Here is a 21,763-nt window from a genome sequence, read left to right as displayed (position 1 = left end):
CCACCTCGGGATATTCTGTGGCACGGGGACCGTGTCCCGTCCGTGGAAGGGAAGTCGCTCGGGATGCCAGTCACGGGGAAATCACGATCCCGGCCATTCCGCGGTTCGCCGGAGGGTTTCCTCAGCCCCTGAGAGTGCTCAAAGTAATTTTAAAAACTATTTGTTCGTAGTCACTGCCGCATCAGGGCACGCCGAGCTCCCCTTCCTAGCCGAGTTTAACCCCACGCTCATCTGAAACAGCTTCGAAGACGTCGGCTGGCGTTAGTTTTTTATAAAGGGAGTTCAAAAACACCTGAGTTAGATAAACAAATGAAATTAATTCCCAGAATAATCACGGTCTGGAGAAGAGCCACAGATTATTCAGAGTTGCAAGGGGCCCACAAGGATCATGGAGTCCAACTCCTGAGTCAGCACTATGCAGGAAGAAGATACTCGGTTTAAAAGAGATAATTCATCACAAACAACGTTTTTACTCTTTGTAATGACCTGTTGATTTGAACCAGTGGGAGCAGATTTAGGCTCACCTGAGTTTCTCCCTGACTGGAGAGTTCCACGGGTGGTAAAAAGCAGATATTGTGCTTAACAGGTGAAGATATTGAGCATTTCAGCTTAAGCTCTAATACAGAAATGCAGCACATTTTCAATGATGTGATTCAGTGGAAAAAGTTCTCACTCCGTGCTCAATGGCAGCTGTCCTTATCACGATTTTAATCTGATTTAAGTGTCTTTTTTGCAATTTACTTTTCTTGGCAATAAATTAAGATTAGCATCTCTTGCAATGGCTGACTGGAGTTTGTTTGGATTTACCTCATAGTAACAAATCTCTCCCACAAACAGGCATCACATTTACCTGAATTGCGTACACAGAGTAAGAGACAGAATTTAAGCCAAAAGAAAATTTCCACCCAGCTCAGAGTTCTTACTGTGTGTGTGTTTCCTCTGACAAATCCATCATCCATCCAATCCATTCCCTGCCACACCGAGAAGGAATTCTGTCTTGCAAAGACTGGGCCTATACTGTGAGGAAAAATGTTTTCAAATACAAATTATTCACGTTCAGTTACAATTGCAATTTATTCAGTCTAAGTGTCACAGCCTTGAAACTGCTTCTTACATCCTGGCACCCGCAATCAGGGAAGTACTTTGGCCCATGTTACTCCCCTTCCTTTTGGCACAAGTCTTATAAACAGAGAACACAATCTGACACTTGTAAATATGTCAAGCAATGTGTATTAACCAACCCCAGACCACATCCTTCCGCATTAAAATAGTACAGCTTTTTGTAACTCCACTGCAGCACCACGCACCCATCCTATCACTACAGGAAGCCCAGGGACAACAAACCATTTGATGAAGTATCCATCCTATTTCTGGAATAAAAGAATAGCCATCACCATGAAAAGAAAAATTATTTTCTTATTATAGAATATATTTTGGAATTGCGAATCGTGTTATTACTTATCCAGATAAATACTGTGCAGGATTGGACACTGCAGAATTCCTGTTCCTTCCATATGCTGCTTAGCCTCCAAATGGTGTTTCCAGTCAGCACCATTCCTCTTATCTGGATCTTTCAACTAGAGGTGACTGATTATACTTTATTTTGTCAGGAAAATGTGGGGTCTAACAGATGATTCAGGTCCATTTTTGTGAGGAGAAATGTTAACATACTCAAACTGTGCTGCTTTGGCTACCTTCCAGTACTCTTATGAATGTTAAATACTCTATACATTAAAAATTGTGAAATCATAGAATGGCCTGGGTTGGGAGGGGCCTTAAAGCCCATCCAGTGCCACCCTCTGCCATGGGCAGGGACACCTTCCACTATCCCAGGTTGCTCCCAGCCCCATCCAACCTGGCGTTGGACACTTCCATGGATGGTGCAGCCACAGCTTCTCTGGGCAACCTGTACCAGAGCATTCTCATCCTCACCATACGCAATTTCCTCCTACCATCTAATCTAAATCTCCCCTCCTTTAGTTTTACTAAAAATCATGTAATGTAATTCAATTACCGGTTTTGTGGCAATGTTCTGAAGTTGAGTAGCTGGTTCTTGCATTTTGGAAATGGTATTGGTCACACATATTGACCACGGCCCTGCACTGCCAAGTCCATTTTGGCTTTAAACTGAAAGAAAGGTAACATTTCTTTTCAAGTACCCTTTGCCAGATACTTGACTTTATATTGCATTCAGTTATCACAGAGAAGGGAAATCATTACAGTCTAATCCTTCCCTTCCCAGTACCAAGCTAGGGAAGTTCCCTTGCTGTCTCTGACAGCAGCACTATTTCAAACAGACACTGTTCCACTTACAGATATCACACTCAAGTGACACTTCCTTGTGCATAATTACCTGAGATGGTATGTGGCAGAACGTGTTCCTCAACTCATGGCATTCCAGTTTTATTCCCTCTTTTCGTTTACCTCTTTTCAAAAATCAATTAACATGAACAGTAACACTGGAGTTTCTACTATACAAAATAACCATTTTCCATAGTGGGAAGATTATTAGTCTTAACTAATTCTGTCAATGGATTAATTTGCAGTTCCAAAGTTTAGCTGCTGAAAGTACCCAAGCTCATGGAGATTGGTTGGGTCACACTCAGCCTTCAGCACACAGAGCTGGGAATGAGCCAGTCCTCACCTCGACAAAATTACTCCAAACAGTGATAGCCCAGCTTATTTCATTCTAGAACAACTTACCCAGCGCTCAGAGTAATGATGAAACCTGTTCTTCCAGGAGGATGGCTCAGCCTTCCATAGCCTTTGTTTTCACCAGCAGGTGCTGCTTAAACTTCAAACTAGACATGGGGGAAGACACAAAGGTGTCACAGGAGGCTCCAGCAAAGATGGAATAGTGAACAGGGGCATGGCTTTGTTTTGTCCCAAAGTCTGGCCCCTTTGCTGTACATCCAGTCCATGGGAAGAGCATTTCCTGGAGGAATACGAGTGTCTGGAGCAGCAGGCTCAGACAGGGCTCTCCTGGCTCTGGGTGTAGAATTTGGCCCTTCTCACACCAGGAGCAGAACTGGAGTTCAGCCAAGCTTTGTCCATGTCAAAACTCAGCAGCATTGAACATTTCATGACAAAGACAACTCATGTCCAGGTGAAACATGTTTTTCCATGTATTTTAGCTGAACATTATGGTTACTCACTAGAACAAAGTCCAGTGGCTGCAGTGCCACTAAGGACTGTCTTATTTAATCAAGTGTTATTTTTACTGTTTTCTGTGTTCTCCTTCCCAGTAATGGAAAGAACAGGGAGGGGAGGATGATATGATACCCAAATTATGAATACCACACAAGCAAGTACTCACTAACTATTCTATATAGCAAAAAGCAAAAAATAAAACAATTCTGTTTGCCCCCGCTCTTGGGTTGCCCTTAAATAAATTGTACTCAAGTGAGCAAGTTCTTTGGAAAGGATTAAAAGTCACAGAATTTTAGAAGGTTTTGACCATGATTTATGTAATCTCTTTTTGTATGTTCTCGTGATACAGCACAGCTGAGCAGCCTCACTCCAGGTATGTTCTCAGTGGTCTCATTGTCCACTTTTTATGAGATTGCATAAATTTCTTAAGTCTTTTTCAATTCATTCAATACTTACATTTTTTTAAGTCTTTATAAAAAACAACTCAAATTTTTTTTTTTCTTAAACCAAAAAAATTTACTTCCACGAATTGGAGACTTAAGAGGGAAAAAATCCAAAGCCAAACCAGACAAATTAATTCACTGGCTTAATTAACAACAACTAATTTTAACATCAAAATTATTTTAAATTTCACAAAACAAACCAATACCCAATAGTTTTTTTTTAAACATTGATACAGATTGTAAACTCACATTTTCATTTTAATTTTATTAAGATACAGGAATAGCTGCATTAGCAAGTTTATTTAATCCTGACAAAAATAAAAAAGTTATCTGATTTTTAAAAGAAGATATTGATTTTCTGAAGGGATGGGTACTTCAAGAAGAAAATTAAAAGCATCATTAAAAGGTTTGTTTGCAGAGCAGTTGTCCATAGACGCATAGTTTAGGTCCTGCCAGTGATCAGACCACGGTCTTTGAATCAGCCAACCTTGTCAAGGGTTCCACATCCCCCTGAGAGTCATACACAGGAAAATTCCCTGAAAATGATTTTATTTGCTTGTCTCGATCCCATACTAACAGTGCCTATTACAGAGCAGTTTGAGGAAAGATTAATGACCTGGAAAGCCAATTTGGGGAAGTTTTTCCACCTCCAAGATAATGTTGAAAGAAATCTGCAAACAGTTGTAGAGGACTTCCATTAACCGAAGGTCACATCATTAGGAAAGTGAGAAGAGAAAAAGTTCAAATTAATACTCGAGTTCTAATGACAAAAATGAGATGTCTAAGCTGACTCGGGAGCAGATGTGCTCCCATATTTTTATCAAAAACCAGACAAATTATCTTAGAAGCTGCTTGTTCTGTGGGTTGTAAAAGATAGAAGGAAAGGAAAGGAAGCAGTGGCAGGCAAGGGGAGATAAACAATCTTGTGCTTTCTAGAAAGAGAAAAGATCATCTCTGACTGCTGTGGATGGAGGAGCAGCAGGAGCTCAGTGAGAGCAGGGAGGAGTGAGATGGACAGAGAGGGAACAGTGAAAGAAAAGAAGGTACCAAAGGTGCCCAACTCATTCTGAAGAGCAATGCTTGTAGCTGGGTGCCTTTACTGGTGATGGAAGTGTGAGGCAGCCAGAGAAAAAGGATGGCTAAATTTGTCTGTGTGAAGTTTAAACTGCCAGCAATGAATCTGAGAAAATCTCTAGAAATGTGTCTGTGGATGAAAGGATAAAAACAGTTCAGGAGCAGAGTAGATTGATTCCTTCCCTACACCACAGTGATATTTAGATGACATTTCAGGTATAACTGGTAGGGATGAAGCAAGTAGTAAATGCAAACTGTTACTTTCAAGCAAGTGTAATGCTAAAAAATAGAAGTTGTTGGAAATAGAGATAAGATTTAAAAATCAAGCTTCAGGCAGTCCCATATATGCTGACCCATTTGACAGTCAAAATGTGTCAAAACCTGTGAGCAGGTTTTCACTCGGGTTTTTTTTTAAAGAATGAGAATGATCTGTGTTTCACAGAGGCTTTGGGAGCTTCAGGTGCAAGTGGGACAGAGAACTGGCCAGAATACCTTGCAAGGGAGGCAGAGGAAGGAATTTATTTTCAAATGTAAGTGAGGAACAGTTTTGTGCTCCAGCTTGTCCTGTTGGTCTCTGTGAGACACCGTTGCAACTTTACATTTAAATATTCTGTAGAACCAAAGCAAATGAGCTGCTTGGAAAAACAGAGAGAAGCAAATGACAGCTGAAACTACTCAGGAGTAAAAGGGGAGTGTGATTTAGGCAGAGCAAAACAGTAAATACTTTTAAATTGTAAATTATTTTTGCACTCAAAAGAGGAAAGAATGGTGATTTGGCAAGGTACCTTGCATTAGGAATAAACATATCTGAGTTTCTGGAGGATTTAATAATCTAACATGAAGCTCCAACTAGCCCTGCAGGCAGAGGATGGGCCTGTTGGGTCATGGTTTCATACCATCAAAGAGAGAGATTTCATCTTTCAGATGTTGTTGTGCTCGCTTGGTAAGAATTCAGCTTATTAAAAGGTGTTAAATAAGACACAGGATAAAAATACTACAAGAGAAAAAAATATTTAAGTCTAAAAGGCAAAGTAAATATGGAAATAACATTTGGCAATCACATTCTGAGAACAAAACTCGGAGTTTATTTTTTGGAATAGGTTGTGGGGTAACTCTGGATGGGTGATGCTGCTTGGTGTGCCATGACCCTGGAATCAGCCAGGCAGGCAACACCCCGTGCTGCACATGTGGAATGTGCAGCTTTTGGCATGGGAGCCCAAATATTAAAATTGGCCCATAAATCTGAGCAGAGTTTTCAGGGTTTAAGAATCTTATTTTATCTGGATTAAAGTCCTCTTCCCCTCTGGCATTAGAAGGTGTTTATGACTGTAAAAACAAGAATTGAGAAGTCTTGCACTGAAATATCTAAGGCCTTCTCCTGCCAAATTTGCAAGGTTTACTTTGCAGTTTAAAATTAAAACAAACAAAAAATTAATCTGCCAGTATGGCCTTTGTGGACAAAGTGCAGGAAAAGAATGGGCAAATTAAATTCATCACTCCAAATATTTTTTGGAATTCTAAGTTCTAATTCAATTTTCCTTTCCTGTGGTGGGAAAAGATAAGGTGGAGTTTTTCTTTTAAGTCCTAAGAAATCTTTGGGGGTTTTGAAAGTCATGTTATAAAAAAGATTAATAAAAACTGTGGCTCCTGTCTGTGATCAGTGACCACATCAGAGCCTGGATTAATGCTGCTCTTTGCCTTCTTTTATCTTCCAACAATTCCTCCTTCAAATATCCATAGGCGGAAACAGTTACCACAATCTGGAAAGGTATTAAAAACACTTTCTAGGCAACAGCTCTGGAGCTTCAGGCCATTATCAACCACTGTGCAGATTACTTAGTTCAAATTCAGATCCTTGTAGGGACTATTTAATAGGAATTGCCAATTTCTCCTCTTCTCTTCCCTCTAGATCTATTTTTCCTGTCATTAAAACATATTCTATTGTTATGCTGTCAAATTTTGTACATCTTGATTTCCGAGGGTACAAGGTTATGTTGTAAACTGAAAAGAGAACAAACCATTCTGCAGGTTTGGGATCTGAAGAGGAGAGAACAGCTGTGCAGTCAGTGAGCATTTTATGGGATGAAGAGCAAAGGGTTTGGAGCAGATGTCACTGCCATGGACTTTACCATGTAAAGAGAGATTGAGGTTCAGGTCATAGCCCTGGAAAAAACTCGTCCCCATACTAAAGCAGCTGCTCAGTGTCAGGGGTACTGACCAAAATGCAAAGGCGATGTCCCTGCATTTCACTCAGGCGCACATTGCAATATTTGTAATCATTTCTACATTATTCACATTTAGGTCTGTTCTTCCTTCTGTCTTTGTTTCCTCTCACCCCATTCCAAACTGGAGCCTGAACAACCCAGTGGAGGCTCATCAGTAATAATGAGATTGAATAAGAAATGTTCTGTTTTACATTCTGTTACCACTGTGACCTCATTAAGGCCCTTTTGTTCTGGAACCTCAGTATCAGGACTTCCCTTCGGCCATGGAGCTGTCAAGTTCACTCACAGCTCACTTATAAGAAATGTAAATCAAAGCAAATAGTCAGCTCTGGCTAAATTCTGCCTTCAGAACATATATGAACTGTATTTTTATGGGAAACAAAACATGCAAAAAGTGAAGCTCACTCTGGTAAAGATCCAACCATTAAAATAATTTACTGGATATCTTTGATGTTCATTTTCTTCAGCGGTAAGCATTCAGTGATCCATCAACTGCAGATAAATGTTGTGTTGAAAGCTTTCACTGAAATTATGGAATAAAGGAATAAAGGAATTAGAGCCATAAGACTTCCAGAGATGCCCTGTGTTGACATCCCTGTTTCCAAGCCCTGTTAAATGAAACAATGCATTTCTCTGAGGTTTTAAGGTTGCACATGCCCTAATTTATAATGGAATTACAGAACAAAGCCTATTTTGCTACCACTCCTACTATCAAAAATTTAAAATAGTCTCCTTACAAGATAATATACTCATATGCAATAAAATATTTCAACTGCTTTTAATTTAATCAACTGCTTTCTTGATTACTCAAGAAACTATCCATGCCTTAAAATATTTGTGTAAAGGGAACCTATCTTTCAGCTCAGAGATATCTGTTCAGTCTTCTGTTTTCCTGCAGCCCAGTGAATATTGCTTTTTTTGGATTTTTCTGACACTCATTTCAGGAAGAAACTGAAATGTTTGTCTTTCCTTGACATATGAAGAAAAGAATTACACAGGGATATTTATTATTTTCCTATGTGGAGCCTGCAGCCTCTTGGCCTCCTTTAAATCACACAACAGAACTAATACCCGCATTCCCTCTCAGCCAATCATTTCGGCTGAAAATACTTTGACTGAGATTTTATGCAGAAGGAAAAATAAAAATTTGAGTGGGTTTGCAAAGGAGATGGAAAGGGTAACACTGACCCAGTCCTGGCAGCAAAGTGTTCCCTGGTCTAAATCAAGGAGCTGTCCCTGCCTCCCCAAGGTTCACCTCCTGATCCAACAGGGAACAGTTCACATGAGCCCTGTATTTTCTGAAATCACAGAGGATCTTGGTCCAGTCTAATCAGAGGTGACCTTCAGTTTTCTGGTACATGGACCTAAAATGGACAAAGACCAGCTCTGCTGATTTGAACAAACCCTCCTTGTCATATTCAGAAACAAGTGCTGTTTGCACTTGCTGATCTGTGGCTTGATGGATACAAACTTATTCTGAAATGTGCTTGGTTTTGCTAACACAGATTTTTTTAAATGATTGACAAAGCTACAAGTCACAGCGCTCTGCAGAGCCTAAATTCTATTCTACACCTTCAAGCTAATACAGTATTTTGACAAAACACAGTTGGTGTTCCAAATCTGTATTTGGAAGAAATGTGTTTGTGTAAAATCTAAACTCACATCAGAGCTGCAGAGTTTGAGTAAAAGGAGAAAGTTAGGAGTAGAAATTCTACTGAATCTCTAGGTCTCAATATTAAGCCACTAAGATGGACTGGATGAAGGCACCCAAATAATTGTTTTGTTGTTGTTTACATTGTAAATACACAAAATCTTCGCTAAGATTCAACTGGGTGCAGACCTCTGGGTTGCAGGAGGAGCACATTCCCAGTCTACATCCAGGCATTGGAATCATTTGCAGCTGGAGGTCAGACACACCCCTTGTGTCCCTGTGGTACCTGCCAGGGAGGAGCTCCTCATCCTATCCCTCAGTGTGAACTTTTCCAATCACTTACCAGAATACTGAAAACTTGGATTATGTCAAAATGGAAGGAAGGATTTTGAAGTATGAGAGCTGGGTAACAATTCCAGCACAATCCTCAGCTCACTTTGTGGATTCAGGCAAGACTCCTGGCTGCCTGTCTGTGATACAGGTCAAATATTTTAGGTGCTACTCACAGATGTTAAATGAAGGATTACATTATTACTGTAACAAGTTACTCTAGAATACTATTTTTGAAGTAATTACACCATTTATGAGCCAAAATCCAATTTGTACCCTTAGAGCCAATTTGTGCCTTTGCCATCAATTTTCAGCCCGTGTCACAGTGTCACACTTCTGTCCCAAGTTACTTCTTGAGGTCAAATTCTCCCATCGCCAGTGCTGCCTGCTCTCTGTGTGTGCTCTGGCTCCAGCCTGGGATTAACCAGCTATCTTTCCACCCAGGACAGTCTGGGAATCACTACTCTAGTCCTGCCCCTCAGGCAAGGAGGGTACAATCCATGGGAATTTCTGGCCTGTGAGCACTCAGTGTTCCTTCAGGAGGTACCACACTTAATGGTGCCCCTTTAAATCCAGTTTTCAAATATAATATGAGCTGTGGTGCTTTGACCTGACACAAAATTTACATTGTAGCAGTTGGAAAATCCCTCCGGTCCATCTGCCCCTTATAATGGAATCTCCAGAAAATGCAGACATATTCCATAGGCTGGAATAAGTGAGGTGATGTTCCCCCTCGCCTAAAGAGAACCCACTTTTAATGAAGCAAAGTTTTCTCATTTAATTTAAACAAAGCAGCACAGCCCAAAAGTATGTCTGTGTATCACACCCAGTGCTTGGTGAGCTGCACTCCCTCTCTGGGAACAGCAGGCAGGGAGTTGGGCAGTGCAGAAATAACTCCCAAACTCTGCTCTCTGGACTGCTCCTGTCTCTTGTAATTACTTCTACTTGGAGATGTCTGCCAAATTCTTCCCAGTGGACATATGGCCTCAGCAGGTAGGAACAGGCCGAAAGTGCTTTTCTTGCACTGACGTCAGTGGGGGAAGCGTGACTGAATGCAGCTCCCATGAAAATTAAATATTACCTGACTCCTGCCCTTCTATCGAGAGAACAGCAGCATAGCCTAGTTATTCTACAGCTTCTTGAGAAATCTTCAGGCCTTTGCTTTCATATAGAAAGTGTCTTTACACTTAATTAGACGATAATGCCAGTCAGCTTCTGCTAATTATTTGTATTTTTGCTTAACGCTTATAAATCTACTTGTTCAGGTATTATTACAAGCTAATATTTGTCTTGTAACACACATTAGTCATTACAATTAGCAAGTAGAAATAGATTAGTCATGCGTAAACAATCTCATAAATGAAGTATTTATGCCCCCTTTGGGGATGGAAAGGAAGGTAATTTGAGCCTTTTATGATTATCAAGGGAAACCTGACTGGTATCTTCTATTCATACTGCTGTTTCAAGATTTCTTTTGGGGCAAACTCACTGGCTGGGGCTTCCTTTAAAGTCCAGTAGCACCATGAGAAGTGTTATGGATTTAATTAAAACCATCAGGTGTTACCTTATCCTAAACTGCTGGTTTGCATTGTCCAAAACTCATCACTTTTTTTCTTTCAAAACTCTGTTTAGTTAATATTTCAGCTTTTTCTGTGGCTGCAGGTAAGCTCCCTTTCCCATCTCTGAATTTAGGTGTTTTGTGCAGTGAACAAGAACATTTATCCTCAGATTTAGGGCTTCTGTCACCTCTCTCTGAGAAAGACAGACTGGAGATTACAAAACTGTCACCCTGATCAGTGTGAGTGTTACCTGTGGTATGGAGAGCTCCCTGCTCAAAGCCAATCCAAGCCATTATCATGAACTTCAAGAGGTACCTTCCAAGATAAAGGTTATGCAATGAGTTGATCAAAAATGTGAGTTACCAAGTTTGCTTTGAGCAATTGTAAAAGGAAAGAGTCTGCAGAATTCCATACTTTTTATTCCATTTCCCAGTGGCTTTTCTGTGTCTCTTTTACATAAATTTTCATCCTGTTTCTTTCCAGTTCGGTGAGCCACTCAAAGTTACTCTTTGTGTGTGTATATAAAATCTCCTAAAATGTCACTTTTAAAATAATTGGCCTAAGCAAATACATAAAGCCATTTTAAAATGAAAATTCCAAGTCATTTCATGTAAGTGAATTTAACAGCTGTGGATTATTTCTCCACTGGTTCCCTGCACTGGCCACAGGTAAGGGCACTGACCCTGATTGTAACAAACCATCCTATTCCATCCAGACTTTCCTTTTTCACTTTGCTGTCTCTAATTTCATCTGATATTTCAATGCAAAATCAAGCAGCTCACAGCTCTTCCTAAAGGAAACATTTTCTCCAACTAAAGAAGTTGTCAAGCTTCCCGAAGGAAGGTGGGAAGAAGGGAATATTTGTTGCTATGTTTAGCACAATTACAGAAATAGGTCACATACTGTTTCTGAAGGAAATGGATCACCAGCATAGAGGCCCCCACAACTCATCCTGGTCTCCCTCCCTCCACCCCCATACACAGTGCTTGAAGCATTCCAACCTCCTTGCCAAATTCCCTCACAAATACTTTAATTCTTTACGTGCATGTCTCATTCCATCTGTTCCACATGCTCTTTATGCCATTTACATTCACTGGCAGGGGCTGTGAGATGACACCACACAGTGTAAATTTGCCAGGGTTTGAAGCAGTTTTGGGATCGCACGAGGGAAAAGCAGAGCAGCCCCAGGTCTGGGGTTTGCTCCCTGAGCCCAGGGTTTGTCCAGCTCAGGGCAGAGTTGTGGGAGTGTCACCAGCAGGTTCTCACAGCAGTGCCTCCAGAATCAGGAGGAATAAAGCACTCTCCTGCAGAGGATTTGTGATGGGACTGCAGGTGCAGGAGACTTTGTGCCCAAATAAACAACAACGACAAGGCAAGTGTGAGGCAAGGAGGAATAAAGGAATGCAGCACTCAGTGGGGAAGGTGGAATCACTTCTTAACACATGCTTTCCATGTGCTCCTCCACCACAGGAGCAAACCACAGCCTGGGAGCCTTCAGGCTCTGCTTTGGGAAATATCCATTGGCTTTGGGGTTTGGCAGTGTGGTAACCTCAGCTCAGAGCCAGCTGTAAAGTCTGGAATGCACAGAGAGGCCATTGCAAATGTCTGTGGGACACAGATTTAAGGGTATTTTCCAGGATAAGAATAAGGAAAAACCTCCAGCTCTTCAGGTTTCACTATGGGGACATCCACACCATAAACCCACAGATAGCTGTGCATGCTTGGCCACAGGCCTTCCACTCCTTGAACAAATTATATGACAGCCTCAAGCCCCGAAATTTCAATTATGCCATGAGTGCTAAACACCAACCCGGTCACCAAACCTTTTCTTTCACTTCCGTAAGAGAACCTCAGATGAAAGAAACATGCATTTAAGAGACACGTAGGAGTCCAACAGTGATTCCAGGAAAAAACACCAAAACTGTGAGGCTTGGGCACAGCCTGCCTTGTGGAAGGCACTTGCAGCAGCCCCCCAGGACCCCCAGTGTACCCAGTGCAAGGAGTTTGGTGTCCTGGCAGTGACAGCACAGCTGGAGTGCTGGAATGTGTTACGAGTACCCATTTCTCAGACGATTATGCAATACAACTACTTTACTGCTCTTATTAAGAGGTTGTGAAAGTACATGCTAGATTTCATCAGAGGTCAGTCAACAGTTCTAACCTTCCCTTTTCCCAAAGTGAGACAGCTCAGCTTGCTTACCTGGCAAAACAGATTTCTCAATCTTTACCTCTCCATTTTTCCACATTCCTTTCCTCATCTTAATTTTCCTGCTTAGCTTGTGTGCTCTATCCCATACTCTGTTATCTTCTACCCCATCTCTCTCTTTTCTCCTTGCCTGTTATTGCTACACTGTCTTTAATGTTTGCCTGCTCCCTTTTTCTGCCAAGCTCCAGTTTTCAACCACTGTGAAAATGTTTGATTCACACAGTTCATTGTTTCTTCTTCAAAGGAATCGTCCTCCAAAATAACCTGCATGTGCTGGAGCAAAGGCAGGGAAGGGAAGTCTGGCATTCCCTGCTGACTCTCAGTTTGAAGCCTTGTAGGCAACTGCCCAGCAAATGAGGAAAATAAGGAAAATAACAGCCACTGTCCTGGAGGGGAAGGGAATTGAGTCTCTGCAGCACAGCAGCAGAGTTTTGATCCAGACTTTCTCAGGCAAAGGAAAACAGAACAACTAGATTCTCTGTTGTCCGAACTCTCTGTCCTTTACACATGTCCCAAATTAACCTGGAATAATACATCTTGGATTCCTGATCACTTTACACCTGCCTGATAAATTGTAGCAAAGGGTCAAGAGTTTGAGGTGATGGCATGAACCTGATGGTTGGTTTGGTCTGAGGCAGAGAGCTCCCAGAGATGTTAATCTGTCTGGGAAAGAGCTGAGGGAGAGCTTGCAGTGGGATCAGGCTCGTGCATCACTCTGCCCAATGGGAGGCACAGCTGTCTCAGGATTTCCTTGGCACACACATTTATGGGGAAAGTTTGGTTCCTCAGCAGATGGACACAGAGACAAAATGTCAATGGAAACCCTGAAGGGAGAGGGGTGTTTGAAGTGTCTTCCTCCAGCAAGGGGTAAACCTCATGGTCCTCAGGTACAAAGTGCTGACCTCTGTGGCCACCTCTGCTCACCTCCCACAGAACTGGATGGAGCTCCATTCAAGATCATTCCCCTCCAGTTTAGGTTCCTGAGGTGATCCTTTTTGAAAACATGTTCTGCAGACACTGGGGCAATGTCCCCTGTCACTGCAGTAGCAGGGAAATGGGAGACATCTCCCTAAGGAGGTTCAAGCCCACATCTCCCATGGAAATGACCTCAGTACTAAATTATAGGGTGTTTGTTCCAGGTGGAGCATTCCCCACCCTTGCTTTGATGATAGCCCAGTGTACAGCACTGTGAGAGATACATTGGGCAAAAGAGAAGAATTATTAAAGGCTTATGAGTAAAGCACAGACTTATTTTGCCTTCTTTTGCCACTGACTGTTTTACCTAATGACAGGTAAGGCCCTGTGCAAACACATCTCTTTGAACCACAGAACCACTGAAACCACGGGGAATAGGCTCATCCCATGAATTCCACTCACTTGCAAGGATATTTTCCTTCTAAGATTGTTATTGCACCTTTTAGATTTTTCTTTTCTTTTTAGGTGTCTATTGTCTTTACTAATTACTGCATTATCTTTACTTTTGGACATTTCATCCTTAGCATGTACTGCTTGCGGAATCATGGAGAGAAAGAAATCCCATTGCCAGCTCATTTAGTGTCCTGTCTGGGGGGAAGAAAACCAGGAGGGTGGGATTCAATAAATGTTCAGTAGAATCATCCAGGTACACGTGCCCCACTGGCTCCATTTCACTAAATTTAAGTGATTCTACATTACAAGTGATTTCCCTATTTTACCTTTTATCTTTTTTCCGGACAGATTTGAAATTTTCACTTCTTCTCATCATAAAGTATCACAGAACCATGTGTTATACACAGTATATATAATTTATAGTTTCTTATACAATTTTTGTGACCTTATAGTTGGTAGCCAGCACCACTTGAGAATGACAACTATGAGAAATATTTCCTATTCTCCACCTAGGCTGCCAAGCACAAAACCAGAAAGATAGGTGAGAAAAGTTCCTAATACAAATTTGTCCACAAAATCATCTGTGTCCTTAGCAAAATAATTCTCATTAAGAAATAAGTATGGAATAAAATCACCACCCAAATAATTTAGAAGTGAAATATCAGGAGCAAGGACACTGGGAACAGCAAGGCTACTTATTGTTTAGGGTAGAGTTCAATGTCTCCTGTGGTTTAGGTACAAAAAAGTCTTCTGAGAGGAGGAGGGAACTGTTCATGTGCAGAATAAGTAGAGGAGAAACAAGAGTAACCAGTTAAGACATGAAGAGAAGCTGCAGCCTTTGGAAAACACAGTGTGTATTCACACCAAGCACCAGGCACAGAGTGAATTGAATAAAATAGTTCTGAGTAGTAATCCCAGTGGGACTTGGGCCAAAGGGTGAAAGGAAGGGAACACATTGGAGCTGTGATTCAAGATGTCCTGGAATCCTTCCTGACCCGCTGGGTTGGAATTTCTGACTCGACACCCTGCCTTTACTCAGAATAGGAAACTGGATCCTAACTGCAGGTTTCTTTTTATAGAACAAACTCTATTGCCAACTTCCTTTGGAGCACAAGTTTATCTCTCCTGGTCTTTAGGCACTACACCACTCACGAGACACAAGTGCAAGAGAACGTGAGCTCTGCTCCCCAACATGACCCAGCCATTCTCCAGAAGCCAAACAAGAGGCCCAGAGCTTGTCTTTTTTCCCCGTGTAGGGAATACAGAATGCACTGAAGGGTTTAAAACCAGCTGGCTCATCTTCGGCCTCCTCCTTCTCCCCCTCTAAACTTGGCCAACAAGAAAGGACAGCGATGTGGGCCAAGAAATGCTTGCCAGGATTAGAGGCTAGATTGGAGATTTCTTGTGTAATGCAGTAACAGGCAGGGGATGGGAAATCATGCTCTGGGAGAGACCTTGGTCACCAGGATTTCCACTGATTTTCTCCCACAGGACAGAGTCTGCCCTGGGGGATCAGACAAGACCCCTCTGAGCTGGTTTGGGCACTGCAGCTGATAAGTTTGCACACCAGAGTCTGGGGTGTGTTCTAGCTCCGGTGTTGATGACAGCTTAGAAAAGGAAATCTTTGAAATAATTGTGGTCCCTTTTGTATTATTCTACAATTGAAAAGGACAATTTTATCCCTTCATTCCCACTGAATGGCAAAGATCAACACAGCATTTAAAATATATGAATCATTTAAGCAAGGCAAAACCTCTCAGAACCTTGTTTGATGTTGAGACAGCACCTCCTCTTTTAAAACTATCCACGTACTTGAGTCAATATTGATCATTTATTCCCATTGTATCTCATATGAAATTTTTTGAGTGAATTAATCCCAGAACACATGATAATAATTAATCTTGCAATTTCCTTCTTATTGAGGCAACTCCTCAAGTCTGTGAAAAAGGCAGACTTAGCAGGCAGGTTCCAGCTCTTGGCATCCAGTTTGGGTTTGAATGAAATGCAGGTATTAAGTGACTTGCCCAAGGTTATGAAAAAAATTATAGAGCAACCTAACACAGAAACCACAGAACCAAGTGAGGCACTTAAACAGAAAAGCCTCTTGTCTCATCCAAGAAATTTAAAAATAACATCTCTATAAAGAACAAAATTCCAGACAAAGGTGTATGTGATACCACATTTAACATTTGCTGTCCTATAAAGGAAATTCATTTTAAGAAGTCAGACAGAAATTTAAGCAGTAAGCCAGTAATAAGAGGCAAAGAAAGTCTTCCTATTCTCCCCATAGAACCAAACTCTATGGATTTATGTTATAATTTGTTTTCCAGAGGTAAGATCTTGGTTTTGGAAAACTGGAAGGAGCTGCACCAGAACCATTTTCAGCACCAGTTCCCTTCATGGCTTTAGCTCCTTCTTCTGTTCGCAGTGTGGGAAGAGTTTGAATGTTAGGGATCTGTTTCATGAGCTCCCCTGGACTGACTTCAGTCCTTGCACCAGGAGAAATAACATTTCAAAACTACTAAAATAACAGTTTCTAAAACTACTAATGTATCCAGGTCCTACTCATTTTTAGCAGGATGGCTCTGATCTCATTTTAACAAAAAGTATTTTTCAAAATTTCTCCCTGTACCTTCAATTATTTGCCAAATCTGGCACAGAAACCTGGACCAGGTGACTTTCTTCTCCCACTTTTTCACAAATACAATGATTTAGGGAGAAGAAGGAAATTGATTCCAATATGGCTGAACAAATATTTTTGCTGGAAATTTCTACCAGAGTAAATTTCAACCAGTGTCTGTGATTTTTTGGTTTTTCACACTTTCCCAGATGTAGATGTTCATATACAAATTTATCTGTATGACTTTATAGCAGAAAAAAAAAAAACTGAAAAATTCAAACTACATCTAGGTGAGATTTGGGGGGTTATTTCAATTAATATTCACTGTTGCTATTTCATTAGATTTATTCATTCTAATCAGCAGCGATTTAAAGAGAAAATCCTGCTTTCATTGCCTCAAGGCACACAGAGCCAGCAACTGGGGCTGGCTTTAACACATTCTCCCTCCACAGGGAAAGGGACCTTCCCCAGTACAAATACCAAAAGGATTCAGATCCACTTCATCCCGAGGGTCTGCTCCCTGCAGGATTTTTCCATGTTATCCTAGACATGTGACAGATGGGATGTGTTGGGGGGACAGTGGTAAGATGGAAGAAGTGGAAGGACACAAGGAACTTTAGGGCAGCACTGTGGGGAAATTAATTCTTCCTGCATACAACACAGATTGCCAGGATTTGGGTTTGATGGCAAATTTTCACTTGTAGGTTTGCAGAGCTGTCACCTCGATTCAGGAAGGAAAACCACTCACAGACTTGTGCAAAGCCTCGCCAAAATCCCAGCTTCTCCACCAGATCATGCTCAGTTATTCCAAGAAAATCTGATTGCAGAAGAACCAGCTTAAAATGGCTCCTCCTGATTTGGTTCCGGACATGGGAGGTACATCAGGAGAATATTCTCCCCTGTGGCCCATTCCATGGAGCTCCCATGGAGGTCAGGGAAGTTTTCTTCATGAATTGAATGCAGGAAGGCGCTGGGAATTTGCTCTGCGGTGATGGCATCTGCATTGCAGATTGGAGAGGGGAATTTTGCCCTAAGTGCCAAATCTCATCTCTTAGAGCAAAACTATTTTTGTTTTATACAAGTGCAGAAAATTATCCTCTGGGTAATACAGAACTGAGGAGTTTAGGCGTGAAAAAAATAAGTAACTGCCCTGCGATTTCGCAAAGTAATTAAAAAATACTTTAAGTTATTTTTTAAAATATTTTTGTTCCCACACATGTTTCTAAGACTAGCATTGGTGACACAGGGCATATATATTTATTTTGTTGCTAATTTTCAAAGCTACTTGGAAAGCTTGACCCAATGTGTAGAGATAACTCTTCACTACTGATGTGGTAAAATCCAGCACCATTCAGGAGCAAACTATAATCAACAAAGTTAGCAGAGATTTTATTCTGATAGGAACAGTGCACAGCCATATCAGTACAATATTTCCTGTCAGCTTAGAACAAGAAGAGAATGCAACATAAAATTTAAATGCTGAAATTACAGCAAATATTAAGTTATGGTTAAACACATTGTCCCTTGCTCAAGTTTTGGGATAAATTTCAGATTTAACACATTTGGTCAAGACTAGCATAAGGGCCATGGAACATTCCATTCCACCCCTACAGCAACAGCCAGTGTTTGAAAAATAAAACCCTTCCTTTTTCTTTATTCCTACTCCAGACAGTACTTTGTCCTTCTCTCCCCCACCACCCCCTTAATATAAACCCAACATGTAATTTTCTGCCATTTCAAAGCCCAGTTTAAGTATAGGTTTAACAAACACTGACAAGGAGTAGGTACATTTACTGATACACCTGATGATCTGAAAAATAGCTACTTCTGCTTCCCAGTAAGTGTCGTGGAAGCCGTGTGTTGTGTTTCAGCTGGAAATGCATTTCTTCAGTACAAATGTGTTTTGTAGAAATGGCTTGGAGTGAGGAGTGTGGTGGTGGAGCACTAAGAGGGGCAGCTTTGGCAGTGTCAGTGACCACAGAACTCAAAAAGAATTTGCTCTGGTATACAAACTGCCTTTGAAAAATGAGTACAGTGAGTCCATGCAAGAGGCTTCAGCCTCAAGTGCACTATCAAACAATCTGTGGGGAGAGTGGCAAAGGACAGGCTGGACAATGCTTGGAGCAGTCCTGCTCCTCCTTTTCCATTGGTTTGAAGATGGTGATTCCTTTAACCTGCACCACTGATAAATGATATTGTTCATATATTTGTAAAACCCTGTGTGTGAGCAACCAGCTCTGAACACCTCCCCCCTGCCTGACCTCAAGAAATCTCAACAGATTTTATGTGGGCACTTGAGACTGTGAACTGCAATTTATCTTGGCATCCACTGAGCAAACCAGTGTACCCAGCAAAGAGGTGAACAGGACCAGAGTCCTACATAGTTCTGCTCCATATCAGTGCTCAAAGATGTTGTGTTTCACCATTGGGTTTTTCTTTCTCTGTTGGTATATATGCCCTTTAGGCTGACACTCCTCCCAACAACTTCTGTATTAATACAGACTCTCTCTGGCTTGGATGAAGTAGATAATGACTTAATCTGAGATTTGTTGTAACAGCAAATAAAATTTAGCCTTGGCACCAAAAGCATTTGAGGGAAGGGACATAGTTGTAATAACTGTCTGTAGACAATCCATCAGCTCCCCTGAAAAAAGGCTTTTACAGCGTTTTCAGTGTCCAATTTCACAAGATGGCATTCTGTGATATGTTCTGTATGAGGTGGCTCTTCCTCATCCCTGTTATACAGACCCTGAATTGTCAATTAATGAGCAAAGCAGTAAAACCTACCTATCCACTAGGCACTGCCTGCACTTTCCTATCAGAGAAACAATTACCTCACTCTGCCTAAGAAAATGAAAACAGGGGAAGAAGGAACTCTTCCTGACATACTTGTTTTGAACACGGTGTGCATTTCTCCATCCTGTATCAATACAGTTAGATCATGTTCTGTTTTCATCAGGTTACAGAACATTTCACTCTGTCAGCATGAGATAATTTGCAAGCGAGGTGATAGATCTCCCTTGCTGAAATAAAGGATCTTGTCATGCTACTTAACAAAGCTCTGATTCTAATCATGCCTATCACTATTTGGTTCTGAAATTTGCTGGAGTATTTACATTAAGTAAAACAAAGTGATCTGCCCAGACAATCTGAAAGGGAAAAAGAGGCCTTCAAGATTTAAAAGCTCAGCTACAAACAAACCCTTCAGAAAAGAACCCAGTAGGACTTTGAAAGTTGCCATTTAAACTCTTGCAGTAATCTCTCTTTCTAAGATTTAGCGAGGAAAAAAGGGGTTTGAAAAAGACAAATCAAAATTTAATTATGCTAAAATGACTTAAGAAATGCTACACACTTGTCCTTTCATTTGGTCCAGGAATGATGGATGTCTTGCAAGAGCAGTGAGTCACAAGGCAGGCGATGAATAAGATGTGGGAAACTCTTCTTTCAGTTAACACTGATTTGTTCTGAATGGGCTCACTCTATGCCTTTCTTACATGCAAATATTCGTATTTCAGAGCCAAGAGAATTTTGGGTGTGCATCCTGGGAATGATGCACATGACCAAATTTGCAAAAGTTGATGTCTCTCATTTATATCTGTGTTTTGTAAGAAAATCCATTTGTGGATAAAAATGACCAAACTAGGCTCAAGTGACCTGTATTCATCCCTGTGAATTAATTTATAAGCAGCCTTTGGAATGCTACAATAAGAGCTTTTCTGTGTAATAGTCCTTATTTACAAGCACCAATTATGGTGTGGGGAGTGTTGCCCTCATTTCACATGCACACAAATGGAAGAGCAAAGCCGGGCAAGGACTCTGCATCAGTGACAAAATCTGGGCTAACTCATTATCTTCATCTCAGAGAAGAGAAAATTAAGACAGAGATGTAAATCCCAAGTGCCATGGATAAAATGGATGAAATATTATTATTTGCTGTTTCTCACATTACAATGATTAAGGAGCCATGGTGAAGAAATCTGATAAATCCATTTTAAACCAGACAAAACATGGGTTTTTCGTCATAATTGAAACTGTGGGATTCACTGATGCAGGATGTTGTGGAAGCACTAGGATCTGAAAGGACTTAAGCTATTTCATGGAGGAGTGCTCCACTGACAGTATTAAACATGATGGTTTATGTGCATCCCTCCTGTAGGGACACACATAAACCACCACCTGTCAGGAGCCAGGAGGATTCAGCAGTAGGATCTTATGCTACACAGAGCCCTTCCACAGCTCAAGTTTTCCCAGTTACTGGGTTTATGTCATTTGTGTGCCACAGACACCGAGGTCAGAGGGGAGTCCTGGTATTCTCAAGGAGTTTTCAAAGAGTTTCTGCTTTGACCAGGAGTAGAGAAGACATGGAGCTGTTGAAGTGAATCCAGATGGAGCATCTCTCCTACAAAGAAAGGCCGAAACAATTGGAATTGTTCAGCCTGGGAAAGAGAAGTTTAGGGTGACCTGATTGTTGCCTTTTAGTGCCTGAAGGGATCAAGAAGAAACATGGAGACCATTTACAAGGGCTTGGAGAGGCAGGACACAGGGAATGGCTCCCACTGCCAGTGGGCAGGGTTAGATGGGATATTGGGAGGAAACCCTTCTCTGTGAGGGTGGTGAGGCCCTGGCACAGGGTGCCCAGAGAAGCTGTGGCTGCCCCTGCATCTCCAGAAGTGTCCAAGGCCAGACTGGATGGGACATGAAGCAACCTGGGATAGTGGAAGATATCCCTGCCCATGGCAGGGATATAATATTTCCAGTATGTAGGACTTGCACATCTGAATATAGAGGCCTTACAAGTTTTTTCTGCCCACTCTGCTCCAGAGAACTTCAGAGAGGAAGGAAGACACAGAGTTCCTGGGAAGAAATGGTTCTGTAAATTTTACATTTTTTATCAAACGCGGCTGATGGCTACATCCCACTTAGGAGAAATCAACTTTCCACAGCCCTTCAGAGAGAGCACCTCATGTCCAGCACTCAGGCAGAAGAAGCTCCCTGCATTCCCCAGCTCCCTCTGAACTTTCGACCCCACTGTATACTGGAACCAGCAGGATTATTTCCACAACCTCCTTTCTAATGTTTTCCTGCTGCAGAGTGACATGGCCCAAGTGCTACTCAATGCTGGGGTTTTAATGTGGCA

At 41.5% G+C, this 21,763-nt stretch overlaps 1 long non-coding RNA gene across 1 annotated transcript; it reads right to left on the bottom strand.

The window, feature by feature from the left end:
- Window positions 1-1,060: 1,060 nt before the first annotated feature.
- Window positions 1,061-7,903, bottom strand: LOC137484779 (uncharacterized). Its single transcript, XR_011005024.1, has 4 exons — window positions 6,963-7,903; window positions 2,704-2,801; window positions 2,015-2,127; window positions 1,061-1,370 (listed from the first exon to the last, which is right to left on the bottom strand). It is a non-coding gene; the product is annotated as an uncharacterized lncRNA (long non-coding RNA).
- Between the last annotated feature and the right edge of the window lie 13,860 nt (window positions 7,904-21,763).

The sequence above is a fragment of the Anomalospiza imberbis genome, chromosome 18, assembly GCF_031753505.1.
Source record: "Anomalospiza imberbis isolate Cuckoo-Finch-1a 21T00152 chromosome 18, ASM3175350v1, whole genome shotgun sequence".
NCBI lineage: Eukaryota > Metazoa > Chordata > Aves > Passeriformes > Viduidae > Anomalospiza > Anomalospiza imberbis.
The sequence above is the reverse complement of the archived record's forward strand: the minus strand, read 5'-3'. Positions and strand labels throughout refer to the sequence as shown.